Source organism: Saimiri boliviensis, chromosome 4 (genome assembly GCF_048565385.1).
Source record: "Saimiri boliviensis isolate mSaiBol1 chromosome 4, mSaiBol1.pri, whole genome shotgun sequence".
Classification (NCBI taxonomy): domain Eukaryota; kingdom Metazoa; phylum Chordata; class Mammalia; order Primates; family Cebidae; genus Saimiri; species Saimiri boliviensis.
In genome coordinates, this window is record NC_133452.1 from 98,936,734 (window position 1) to 98,949,155 (window position 12,422).

The 12,422-nt window shown below is 39.9% G+C and overlaps 1 protein-coding gene and 1 pseudogene across 2 annotated transcripts in view; both read right to left on the minus strand.

Annotated features, from left to right (window-relative positions):
• Positions 1–12,422, minus strand: part of ILRUN (inflammation and lipid regulator with UBA-like and NBR1-like domains) — a 111,988-nt gene that overhangs the window by 34,397 nt on the left and 65,169 nt on the right. The window lies entirely within an intron of this gene.
• LOC141584302 (ribosome biogenesis protein NSA2 homolog pseudogene) lies at positions 1,798–8,655 on the minus strand (annotated as a pseudogene).

The window sequence follows — 12,422 nt, forward strand, 5'->3', positions numbered from 1 at the left end:
ATGCCTGGCTTATGTTGTATAGTTTTTTAGTAAAGATGGGGTTTCATGTGGAATGTTTAGCAGCATCCCTGTTCTCTACATATTAGTTACCAAGTAGCATCCCCTTTTCTCTGCTGACAACTAAAAATGGCTATGGACATTAAAAAAATAAAAAAGAGAGAAAATAAAATGGGGTTTCATCATATTTACCAGGCTGGTCTTGGATCCTAACTCAGGTGATTAGCCTGCCATGGCCTCCCAAAGTGCTGGGATTACAGGTGTGAGCCACCGTGCCCAGCCACCTAATTCAACTTAAAATTCCAACATTTAAAAACAACAATCAACCATTCCTCTGGTACATCTTCCAAGGTGACATTTAACTTCTACAGAGCTAACGTGTTTGTTTTGAACAATTAAAAACAAAATAAGATATAAGCCTTCATTGGTCTTTTAAAAGAACCTCAAACCCTATCTTGGATACAATTATGAACAAAAATTGTAAAACATCATTACTGATGGTTAACTAGTTATTCTTGGTGAAAGCTTTTGGTTCCTAGAAATCTTAGATAATAATTGTATTAACTCTGCTCTCTCTTTCTTCTCTCCTAAAAGAGGATGGGCTTTGTTTATGGCTTCAAGGAAACTGTTCCCCATCAACATCACAAACCTAGCTGGACTAGTGCAAGAACCAGCAGAACAAATAAAATAGTAACCTCTCCCCCTCAACATTCTCTCCAACATTATCTCTCTCTACATTAGCTCTTCAGTCATCAAATTAACTGACAGAAGTCAGAGTTGAATATAGCAACAAAGCAGAACTCCCTAAATGTTTCTTCTTTCTCCCTTCTCCCTACCCCCCTACCCCCCGCACACACACCTTTTTTCCTATTTCTTCTCACTATTTTTTCATTTCCTTGGTCTTATCCAGCTTTACCAAGCATCCCTTCCTTCTCATCTCCACTATAGGTCCTTCACAGGCCAAAGTATTTTCCTGGTTCAAAGGTGAGCACAGAGCTCTGGGGACATTAATTCAGCACTAGACTGAACAGGTCTATCAACATCTCTCACAGTGGTAATCAGAACTCCCTCATGGCCATCTGGACATCTCAATCCTATAAAAGGCAGTCAACCTCACCACCCACCCACATCTGATGTGCAGAGTATACAGATGTCCACCAGGCGCGGTGGCTCAAGCCTGTAATCCCAGCACTTTGGGAGGCCGAGGCGGGTGGATCACGAGGTCGAGAGATCGAGACCATCCTGGTCAACATAGTGAAACCCCGTCTCTACTAAAAATACAAAAAATTAGCTGGGCATGGTGGCGCGTGCCTGTAATCCCAGCTACTTGGGAGGCTGAGGCAGGAGCATTGCCTGAACCCAGGAGGTGGAGGTTGCGGTGAGCCGAGATCGCGCCATTGCACTCCAGCCTGGGTAACAAGAGCGAAACTCCATCTCAAAAAAAAAAAAAGAGTATACAGATGTCCTCTTGGTCAGACATGCTGAAGTTGTACACCTTGATCCATGACAGTCAGCTACTCAACTCTCTTACAGATGACCAGTGGGTGCTAATCTTCATCAAAGAATATTATGATTTCTCATCTCCCATTCTTTCCCACAGAATCCCCAAAGTGCACTGGTCATGCTTAACCAGAGTTTATGCTTTTACTCACCTTCTTTCAGTTTAGAAATGAAGTACCTTCTCCCTATCACCAAACATGAATCTAATTTAGTTAAAAGACTAAATCTGGTAACGTTTCCCATATTTGGGAAAGTCCTTCCAGCCTATCCTACTTTTTCAAAGGTCATTATTTCTTACTGTTCATTATTTTTTGTTACTGAGAAGCATTTTTTAAAAGATTCTTTTTTTTTTTTTTCTTTTTCTAAGACAGGGTCTCTCTTTGTTGCCCAGGCTGGAATGCAGTGGTGCTATCACAGCTCACTATAGTCTTGATCTCCTGATCTCAAGCAATCCTCCCACCTTTGCCCACAAAGTAGCTAGGACATGATCAAGGTGCATGTCACCATGATCAGCTACTTTTAAAATTTTTTGTAGAGATGAGGGCCTTTCAATATATTGCCCAGGCTGGTCTAAAACTCAAGCGATTCTCCTGCCTCAGCCTCCCAAAGTGCTGGAATTACAAGCATGAGCCACCGTGCCTGGTCATATATATATATTTTTAATAGCAGTTTTAGGTTCACAGCAAAATTAAGAGGAAGGTACAGATATTTCCTATATATTATCCTCCCCCACATATGCACAACCTCCCTATCAACATACTGCACCACGGTGTTATTATTTGTTACAAACGATGAACAAATACTGATATACCATTATCATCAAAAGTCAATCGTTCACGTTAGGGTTCACTCTGTGCTGTACATTCGATGGGTTTGGACAAACATTTAATGACATGTATCTCCCATTATATTAATAGTATTATTCAGAATACTTTCACTGCCCTAAAAATCTGTATCCTGCCTATTCATCTCTCCCCAGTTCTGACAATCACTAATCCTTTTGCTGTCTCCACAGTTTTATCTTTTCCAAAATGTCATAGAGTTGGAATCCTACAGTATGTAGGCTTTTCAGATCAGCTTCTTTCACTTGGTAATATGCATTTAAGATTCTTCCATGTGCCTTAATAGATCATTTCTTTTTAGTACTGAGTAATATTCCATTGTCAAGGTGTACCACAGTTTATTTGTCCACTCACCAACTGAAGATCTTCATTGCATTCAAGTTTTGGTAATTATAAATAAAGCTGCTATAAACATTTTTATGCAGGCTTTTGTGTGAATGTAAGTTTTCAACATATTTGAGTAAATAAAAAGGAACACAATTGCTGATGGTAGGGTAAGAGAATGTGGTTGTACACTTTTGCATTCCCACTAGCAGTGAGTGAATGAGAGTTCACTCGTGTTGTTGCCCAGGCTGGAGTGCAATGGCATGGTCTTGGCTCACAGGATCTTCCGGGTTCAAGCTCCTGCCTCAGCCTCCCAAGTTGCTGGGATTATAGGCACCTGCCACCACGTCTGGCTAATTTTTTTGTATTTTTATTAGGAATGAGGTTTCACCATGTTGGCCAGGCTAATCTCGAACTCCTGATCTGCCTGCCTCAGCTTCCCAAAGAGCTGGGATTACAGGCATGAGTCACTGTGCGCAGCCAAGATCAATGTTGAAAAAAGAGACAACACCCATGCCTTGTTCCTAATCTTCAAGAGAAAGCATCTAATTTCTCACCATTAAGTATGATGTTAGCTGTAGGTTTTCTGTAGATATTCTTCATCAACTTGAGGAGGTTACCCTCTATTCCTAGTTTGCTGAGAGATTTTTATAATAAATGGGTGCTGGATTTTATCAAATGCTGTTTCTACATCTATTGGTATGATCATGTGAATTTTTTCTTTAGTCTGTTGATGTGAAGAGTTAACTGATTTTTTTAATATTCAAAATAATCCCACATGGTCATGGCACATACTTTTTTTTTTTTTTTTTTTTGCTTATTTTCAATCAGTTTTATTAACATGGGGGTCTAAGTAGATTTCAAAATAAAGACCATTTATACAACGGGACCATTTTAATGTTTACAATAAATCTTGATTGCAGACATGTATGGCTGTTTGGTAGTATTGAGAAACAGTACAGTAATGGCAGTTTTTCCAATTGGTGTGTAGTCCTCTACTTATATATTAAATTGCTGTCAAACCAGTAAGACTGCATTTATGTATCCATCATTTTCAGGATTGTTCGTAACCTGGGCATACTTTCCCCAAATAACTTTGCCTCCTTGCGTCACAAGGCCCAATTCGCTCACATTTACCTCAATGACAGTACCTTTGGTAATAACACCCAAAGTTGTATACAGTGGGGATGAAGGATTCTTCTTTACACCAAGTATCGGTAGGCAAAATGTGGCTTTCAGTTCAGGATGTGTCACATGGGCTTTCTTGAAACGCAAGCCCATTGGCCTTATGAATCTTTCATATTTAGGTGGTTTCCTTGTAAAGCCATCTCCAACAAAGCAGACTTTAGTAACCATCCTCTTCCATGCCTTCTTCTTTCTCTTTCCTGTTCGAATAACTTTTAATACTTCTGTTTCTCCCTGGGCACGGACTTTAGGCAGAGGGACTTCCCATTTTCCCGCCTTCTCTTTTCGTTTCTGTTTAATCATATTGGAAAGTACTTTAGCTCAAGATTGTCCTTCCCTGTCCAGCAGATAGGCAGGTACTGCTCCCTGTGGAGTCTTCTCATCATTCTTCTGTTTGGTGTTTCTCTTTTCATGCATCTTGATAGTCTTTTTCATTTGTATTTTCTCAGCGTGGCGCTGTTTATGGTAAAGCTTAGCTTTCAGACCAATCATTTTCTTTGCCTTCTTTGAACGTTCATGAGTTTCTCGGCTTTCCTTCTTTCTCTTTTTCTCATGGTAATCCAAACGGTATCCATAGCGTTTACGATGTAATTCAATGTATTCGTTCTGTGGCATGGTGATGGCCGCAGAGCTGCCAGGAGCGGCCCCAGGGACGTAAAAATGCTCTTAGTTTTCGGGTCTCTGAGATCCACGAGCCCTTTTTTTTTTTTTTTTTTTTTTTTTTTAGACAGAGTCTTACTCTGTTGCCCAGGCTGGAAAGCAGTGGAACGATCTAAACTCACTGCAACCTCTTCCTCCCAGGTTCAAGTTATTCTCCTGCCTTAGCCTTCTGAGTAGCTGGGATTACAGGTGTACAGCATCATATCCAGTTAATTTTTGTATTTCCAGTAAAGACGAGGTTTTGCCATGTCAGCCAGGCTGGACTTGAACTCCTGACCTCAACTGATCCACCCGCCTTGGCCTCCTGAGGTGCTGAGATTACAGGCGTGAGCCACAGAGCCCAGGCCTGCATATACTTCTTTTTACACTTTTTTTTTTTGAGATAGAGCCTCACTCTGTCGCTCAGGCTAGAGTGTAGTGGTGCGATCTTGACTCAACGCAACCTCCACCTGCCAGGTTCATATGATTCTCCTGCCTCAGCCTCCCAAGTAGCTGGGACTACAGGCGCACACCACCATGCCCAGGTAATTTTTTTATTTTTAGTAGAGATGAGGTTTCACCATGTTGGCCAGGCTGGTCTCAAACTCCTGACCTCAGGTGATCCGCCAGCCTCAGCCTCCCAAAGTGTTGAGATTACAGGCATGAGCCTGACCTTTTTACACATTTTTGAAATTCAATCTGCTAATATTTTGTTGAGGATATGGACATCTAAGTTCATGAGAAACAGTTTTGTAGTTTTCCTGTAATCTTTATCAGGCTTGGGTATTAGGGTAACATTGGCCTCACAGGAGTTAGGAAGTATTCCATTTGCTTCTATCTTCTGAAGGAAATTGTGGAGAATTAGTATAGGCTAGGTGTGGCAGCTCACATCTGTAATCCCAGTACTTTGAGAGACCAAAACAGGAAGAACTGCTTGACCCAGGAGTTCAGTACCAGACTGGACAACGTGGCAGAATGCCATCTCTACCAAAAGAAAACTAGCCAGGTGTGGTGAATGACACATCCCTGTAGTCCTCAGTTACTTGGGAGGCTAAAGTGAGAAGATCACTTGTGCCTGGGAGACAGAGGTTGCAGTGACCTGAGATCACTAAACACCAGCCTGGGGGAAAGAGCAAAATTCTATTTCAAAAAGAATATAAAAAGAGAATTAGCGTAATTCTTCATTAAATGTTTGGTAGATTTCACCAGAAAACTCATTTGGACTTGGTGCTTTCTGCTGCAGAAGTTTATTAATTATTGATCCAATTTTTTTTAACAGACAAAGGCCTACTCAAGTTGTCTATGTTTTCTTGAGTAAGCTTTGGTAAATTGTATATTTCAAGGAATTGTTCCATTATACCTAGGTTATCAAGTTTGTGGGCATAGAGTTGCTTATACTATTCCTTAATTATCGTATGTTGGCCAGGCTGGTCTTGAACTCCTGAGCTCAAGTGATCCTTCTGCCTTGGTCTCCCAAAGTGCTGGGATTATAGATGTGAGCCACCATGCTTATCAACATTTAAAACATTCACTCCACTCTCTTCTTGATTGCATGATTTCTGAGAAGAAGTCATGTGTAATTCTTACTGTTGCTTCTCTATAGGTCAGGTATTTTTTCCCTTTGGCGTCTTTCAAGATTTTTCTTATCTTCGATTGTCTGCAGTTTAAGTATGATATGCTAGGTGTTGTTTTCTAGGCATTATCTTGCTTGGTGTTCCCTGAGCTTCCTGAATCTGTGATTCGACATCTGATATTAATTTGGAGAAATTTGCAGGCATATTGCCTCAAATATTGTTTCTGTTCCTTTCTCTACCCTCCTTCTGTGATTCCCATCATGCATATATGTTACACCTTTTGTAGTTGTTCCACAGTTCATGGATATAGCAGCCCTCCCTTTACTCATGGGAAAAAAGTTCCAAGACTCCCAGTGGAGGCTGAAAGTGTGGAAAGTACTGAATCCTATATATACTATGTTTTCCATATACATACATATCTGTGATAAATTTTGACTTATAAATTAGGCACAGTAACAGGCCAACAAAAACTGATAAAGTAGGACAATTTCAACAATATGCTAGTATCACTACTCTTGCATTTTGGGGCCATGATTAAGTAGAATAGGGGTTACTTTGACACAAGCCCTGAAATATCCCAACAATCAATCTGATAACCAAGACAGCTACCAAGTGACTAAAAGATGAATAGTGCATACCTGTGGATATGCTAGAAAAAGGGATGATTAATATCCTACGCAAGATGGAACACCCCTCAGAATAGAATGCAATTTAAAACTTAAGAACTATTTATTTCTAGACTTTTCCATCTGATATCTTTGGACTGTAGTTGACTATGGGTAACTGAAACCATGGAAAGTGAAACTGCAGATAGGGGTGATGGGGAAGCTACTGTATTCTGGGTTTGTTTTTTTAAGCAATGAAGTCTCACTATGTTGCACAGGCTGGACTTGAACTCCTAGGCTCAAGGGATGTTCCTGCCTCAGCCTCTCAAGTAACTGGGACTACAGGCACTCACACTGTCCCTGGTTTGTTCTATTTCTATTCAGCCTTTTCTCTCTTTCTCAGTTTTGGGATTTCTATTGATATATCCACAAGCTCAGAAATTCTTTCCTCAGCTGTGTCCAGTCTACTAACAAGCTCATCAAAGTCATTCATTTCTGTTAATATTTATCTATAACATTTTGATTCTTTCTTAGAATTTCCATTTCTGTGCTTACATTATCCATCTGTTCTTGCATGTTGTCTACTTTTTAACTTAGCATACTATTTATAGTTTAAAAAAAAAATCCTGGCCTAATAATTTCGATGTGCCTGCCAAAACTGATTCTGATGGTGTTTAATTTCTTCAAACTGTGTTTCTTGCTTTTTAGTATGCCCCGCTGAAAGGCAGACATGATATACTGGCTAAAAGAAACTGTAGTAAAGAAGCCAGTAGTAACAATAATGGTAAGGTGTGATTACGTTTCAGTCTTTTGGTGAACCTATACTCCTGGACTATGAACTTCACCAGTGTTTCTCAGTCCCCCATCTTGCCAACCACCCCCCCCGCCTTTTTTTAAGAGAGGGACTCACTGTGTTGCCCAGGTGGGAGGGCAGTGGCACAATCTCAGCTCACCGCAACCTCCACCTTCTGGGTTCAAGCCATTCTCATGCCTCAGACTTCCAAGTAGCAGGAATTACAGGCGTGTGCCACCACGCCCAGCTAATTTTTATATTTTTTTTATAGAGATGGAGTTTCACCAAGTTGGCCAGGCTGGTCTCAAACTCCTGAACTCAAGTGATCTACCCACCTCAGGCTCCCAAAGTGCTGGGATTACAGGTTGTGAGCCACCACGCCTGGCCTAACGCATGTTATTATTTGCTAACTATTTATATATCTTGCCCTATCCCAACAAAAAGAAGTATCTACCCAGAGAGACAGAAATAACATTAGTGGTTGTCAGGGGCTGCAGGAAGGGAGGAATGGGGAGTGACTGCTTAATGGGTATGGGGTTTCATTTTGGGGTGGTAAAATACATTGGAATCAAATAGATATAATGGTTGCACAACACCACAAATATATTAAGTCCCACTAAACTGCATGCTGTAAAATGATTATGTGGATTTTACCATAATTAATAAAAAAATGAATCATCCATAATAGTTTATAGTTTAGTTAATAGTAATCTAGTGGAATGGTATGGAATTACTTAAAATTGTGTTTTTGAAAGCATTTAATGTTAAGGGAAGAAAGTTCTAAAACATTAGTGAATGGGAGAAAAAAGTAGGTCGCATAAGGATACAAAGCAGAATAGCATATTTTAACAACAAAAAGTTTTTGCTTTTAATACCTGGACTTTTGAAAACTATGTGAGAAAGAATACATTAATAGTGCTTAGGCCAGGTGTGATCACTCATGGCTGGAATCCCAGCACTTTAGGAGGCTGAAGGAGATGGATCATTTGAGGTCAGGAGTTCGAGACCAGCCTGACCAACATGGTGAAACCCTATCTCTACTCAAAATACAAAAATTAGCCAAGTGTGTAGCCTGTAGCCCCAGCTACTCAGGAGGCTGAGGCAGGAGAATTGCTTGAACCTGAGAGGTGGAGGTTGCAGTGAACTGAGATTGTACCACTGCACTCCAGCCTGGGTGACAGAGTGAGACTCCATCAAAAAAAAAAAAAGTGTTTATACTTGGATGGCAGAACAAATGTTTCCTTTTCTCTTTAGACTTTACTTTCTATAATAAATCATGTATTTCTTATCAAAGGAAATACATTTTTTAAAAAATTTAATCACAAGTAACTTAAAAGTTTAGCAATGTGACTGATTTAAGTCTTCAACTAAGAGAACAAAACATATAATAAAGTAGGAAAACAAAATTCAAATCTTTCAATAATTATATTAAATGTGAATGGCCTAAACATACCAATTAGAAAACAGAGATTGTCAGAATGGAGGGGAAAAAAAAGATCCAACTACATGCTATCTATAAGAAACTCCAAATAAAATGATATATGTAGGTTTAAAGGTAAAAGACGGAGAAAGACCTTGTAAACACTAGTCAAAAGAAAGTGAAAGTGACTATATTAGTATCAAAATAGTCTTCAGAGCAAAGAAAATTATCAGGGAAGAAAAAGAGAGATTACACATTAATAAATGGGTAATCTACCTAAAGGATAATCCTAATGTGTTATGCCTATAACAACAGAGCTTCAAAACACATGAATTAAAAACTAATAACTGAAAGGAGAAAAAAAGTAACAACACAAATCCACAATTGTAGTCGGACCCTTCAACACTCTTTTCTTAGTAATAGAAAGAACTGAAAAACAACAACAACAAAAATCAACAGATGCAAAGGAACTGAACAACAAAATCAACCAACCGGATCGAACTGACATTTATAGAACATTCAACCCAACAAACCAAAATACACATGCTTTTGAAGGACACACAAAACATTCACCAAGACAGACAACATGTCCTGGGTCATAAATACCTTAATAAATTAAGTCAGCCAAGTGTGGTAGCTCATGTCTGTAATCCCAGAATTTTGGGAGGCCAATGTGGGAGGACTGCTTGAAGCCAGTAGGTTGAGACCAACCTGGGCAACAAAGTAATACCCTGTTTCTACAAAAAGTAAAAAATAATACAGGCATGGTGGTGTGCACCTGTATTTCCAGTTACTTGGGAAGCTTGGCAGAGTGAGACCCTGTCAAAAAGAAGAGAAGAGGCCGGGCATGGTGGCTCACGCCTGTAATCCCAGCACTTTGGGAGGCCAATGTGGGCGGATCACGAGGTCAAGAGATTGAGATCATTCTGGCCATGATGAAACCCCACCTCTGCTAAAAATACAAAAATTAGTCGGATGTGGTGGCATGCGCCTGTGGTCCCAGCTACTTGGGAGGCTGAGGTGGAAGAATCGCTTGAACCAGGAGGTGGAGGATGCAGTGAGCCAAGACAGCGTCCCTGCACTTCAGCCTGGCGACAAAGCAAGACTCCATCTCAAAAAAAAAAAAAAAAAAAAAAGAGAAGAGATAGATATGAGAGAAGAGAAAAAAGAAGACAGGGAGAGGAGGGGAGGAAAGGGAGAAAAGAACAGAAAGAAAAGAAAAAAGAAAAGAGAGGGAAAAAAGGGAAAGATGGAGGGGGGGAAGAGGGAGGGAGCGAGGGAGGGGAAAAGGGAGGAGCAGGGGAGGAGGGAGGAGAAAAAGGTAGAAGGAGGAGGAGGGAGGGAATGAAATCATGCAAAGGATGTTCTCTGACCACAACGGAATTAAACTAGAAACTATTAACAAGGCTGGGAGCACATGCCTGTAATACCAGCACTTTGGGAGGCGGAGGCAAAAGGATCACTCGAGCCCAGGAGTTTGAGATCAGCCTAGACAAGGTAGCAAGCCTCCATCTCTACAGAGTAAAAGTAAAAAAATTGCCGGGCGCGGTGGTTCAAGCCTGTAATCCCAGCACTTTGGGAGGCTGAGGCGCGTGGATCACGAGGTCAAGAGATCGAGACCATCCTGGTCAACATGGTGAAACCCCGTCTCTACTAAAAGATACAAAAAATTAGCTGGGCATGGTGGCACGTGCCTGTAATCCCAGCTACTCAGGAGGTTGAGGCAGGAGAATTGCTTGAACCCAGGAGGTGGAGGTTGCGGTGAGCCGAGATCGCGCCATTGCACTCCAGCCTGGGTAACAAGAGCGAAGCTCCGTCTCAAAAAAAAAAAAAAAAAAAAAAATTAAAAATATATTTTAAAAAAACAACCACTAAACAAGATAAAAATTCCCAAATATTTGAAAATTAAACACACTTCTGCATAATCTATAGGTCAAATAGTAAGTCTCAAGGGAAATTAGAAGATATTTTGAGCTGAATGAAAACAAAAATACATTTCTGCATTCACTACAGTGTCTAAAATTAAAAAAAAAAACAAAAAACAAAAATACATTTCAAAAGTTGTGGAATTCAACTAAAAGCAACACTTAGAGGAAAATTTATAGTACTAAACACCTATATTATAAATGAAGGAAGGTCTCAAAGCAATTATCTCAGTTTCTACCTTAAGAAACCAGAAAATAAATCAAGAAGGAATAAAATTAAGAGCAGCAATCCATATAATTGAACACGGAATAGAGAAAAATCAATAAAACCAGAAACTGATTCTTTGCAAAGACCAATTAAAATTGGGAAATCTATCAAAAGAAAGAAAAAGAGAAGACACAAAATATCAAGAATGAAAGAAGGAATTATCATCAAACATAGATGTTAAAAGGATACTAAGATGATACTACAACTCTATGAACATAAATTCAACAACTTAGATGAAAAGGACCAATTCCTTGAAATTTCCCAATGTCACTCAAGATGAAATAATTACCTGCATAGACCTATAACTATGAAAATAAATTGAACTAGTAATTGAAAACCTAAACACCTTCAGGTTTGAATGATTTTACTGGAAAATTCTTTAGAAGAAGAAGAATACAAACTCTATAAAATTTCTTACAGAAAAAAAAAAAAATTGGTACAACATATCAGCCAGCATCCACAGAGCTGCACTGTCCAAAAGAGGAGGCCACCAGCCACGTTGCTATTGAGTACTTGGAATGCAGCTAGAGTCGTATGTTGAAATGATAATATCTTGGTTACATTCAGTTTAAAAAAATGTATTACTAAACACTTTTTCAAGTCCTCAACGCTCAGGTCAGAAATAAAATTTACTTTTATAATCACTTCTGATTTCTTTATATATAAGAGAAATTATGAAAATAAAAAGTACTGAGCCAAAACTGAACCCACTTTAGAATTAAACTGCTTTCAAGATCATGTCAAAACAAACTACAAGCAAAACTCTTAGAAATCTGGGTGGGCACAATGGCTGGCATTACATCTGTAATACCAGCACTCTGGGAGGCCAAGGCAGGTGGATTGCATGAGTCCAGGAGTTTGAGACCACCCTGGACAACACAGCTAAACCCTGTCTGTACTAAAAACAAAAATCGGCTGGGTGCAATGGCGTGCACCTGTAATCCCAGCTACTAGAGAGGTTGAGGTGGGAGAATCACCTAAGCCCAGGAGATCAAGGCAGGAAGAAAAAAAAAAAAAAAAAAACCTCTTAGAAATGTTTTTTTTTTTTTTTTTTTTTGAGAAGGAGTTTTACTCTGTCACTCAGGCTAGAGTGCAATGGCACGATCTTGGCTCACTGCAACCTCTGCCTTCTGGCCTCCTGGGTTCAAGGGGTTCTCCTGCCTTCCTGCCTCAGTCTCCTGAGTAGCTGGGATTAGAGGCACCTGCCATCATGTCTGGCTAATTTTTGTATTTTTGCAGAGACAGGGTTTCACTATGTTGGACACGATGGTCTTAAAACTCCTGACCTCTGCTGATCTGCCCGCCTCGGCCTCCCAAAATGCTGGGATTATAGGCATGAGCCACTGTGCC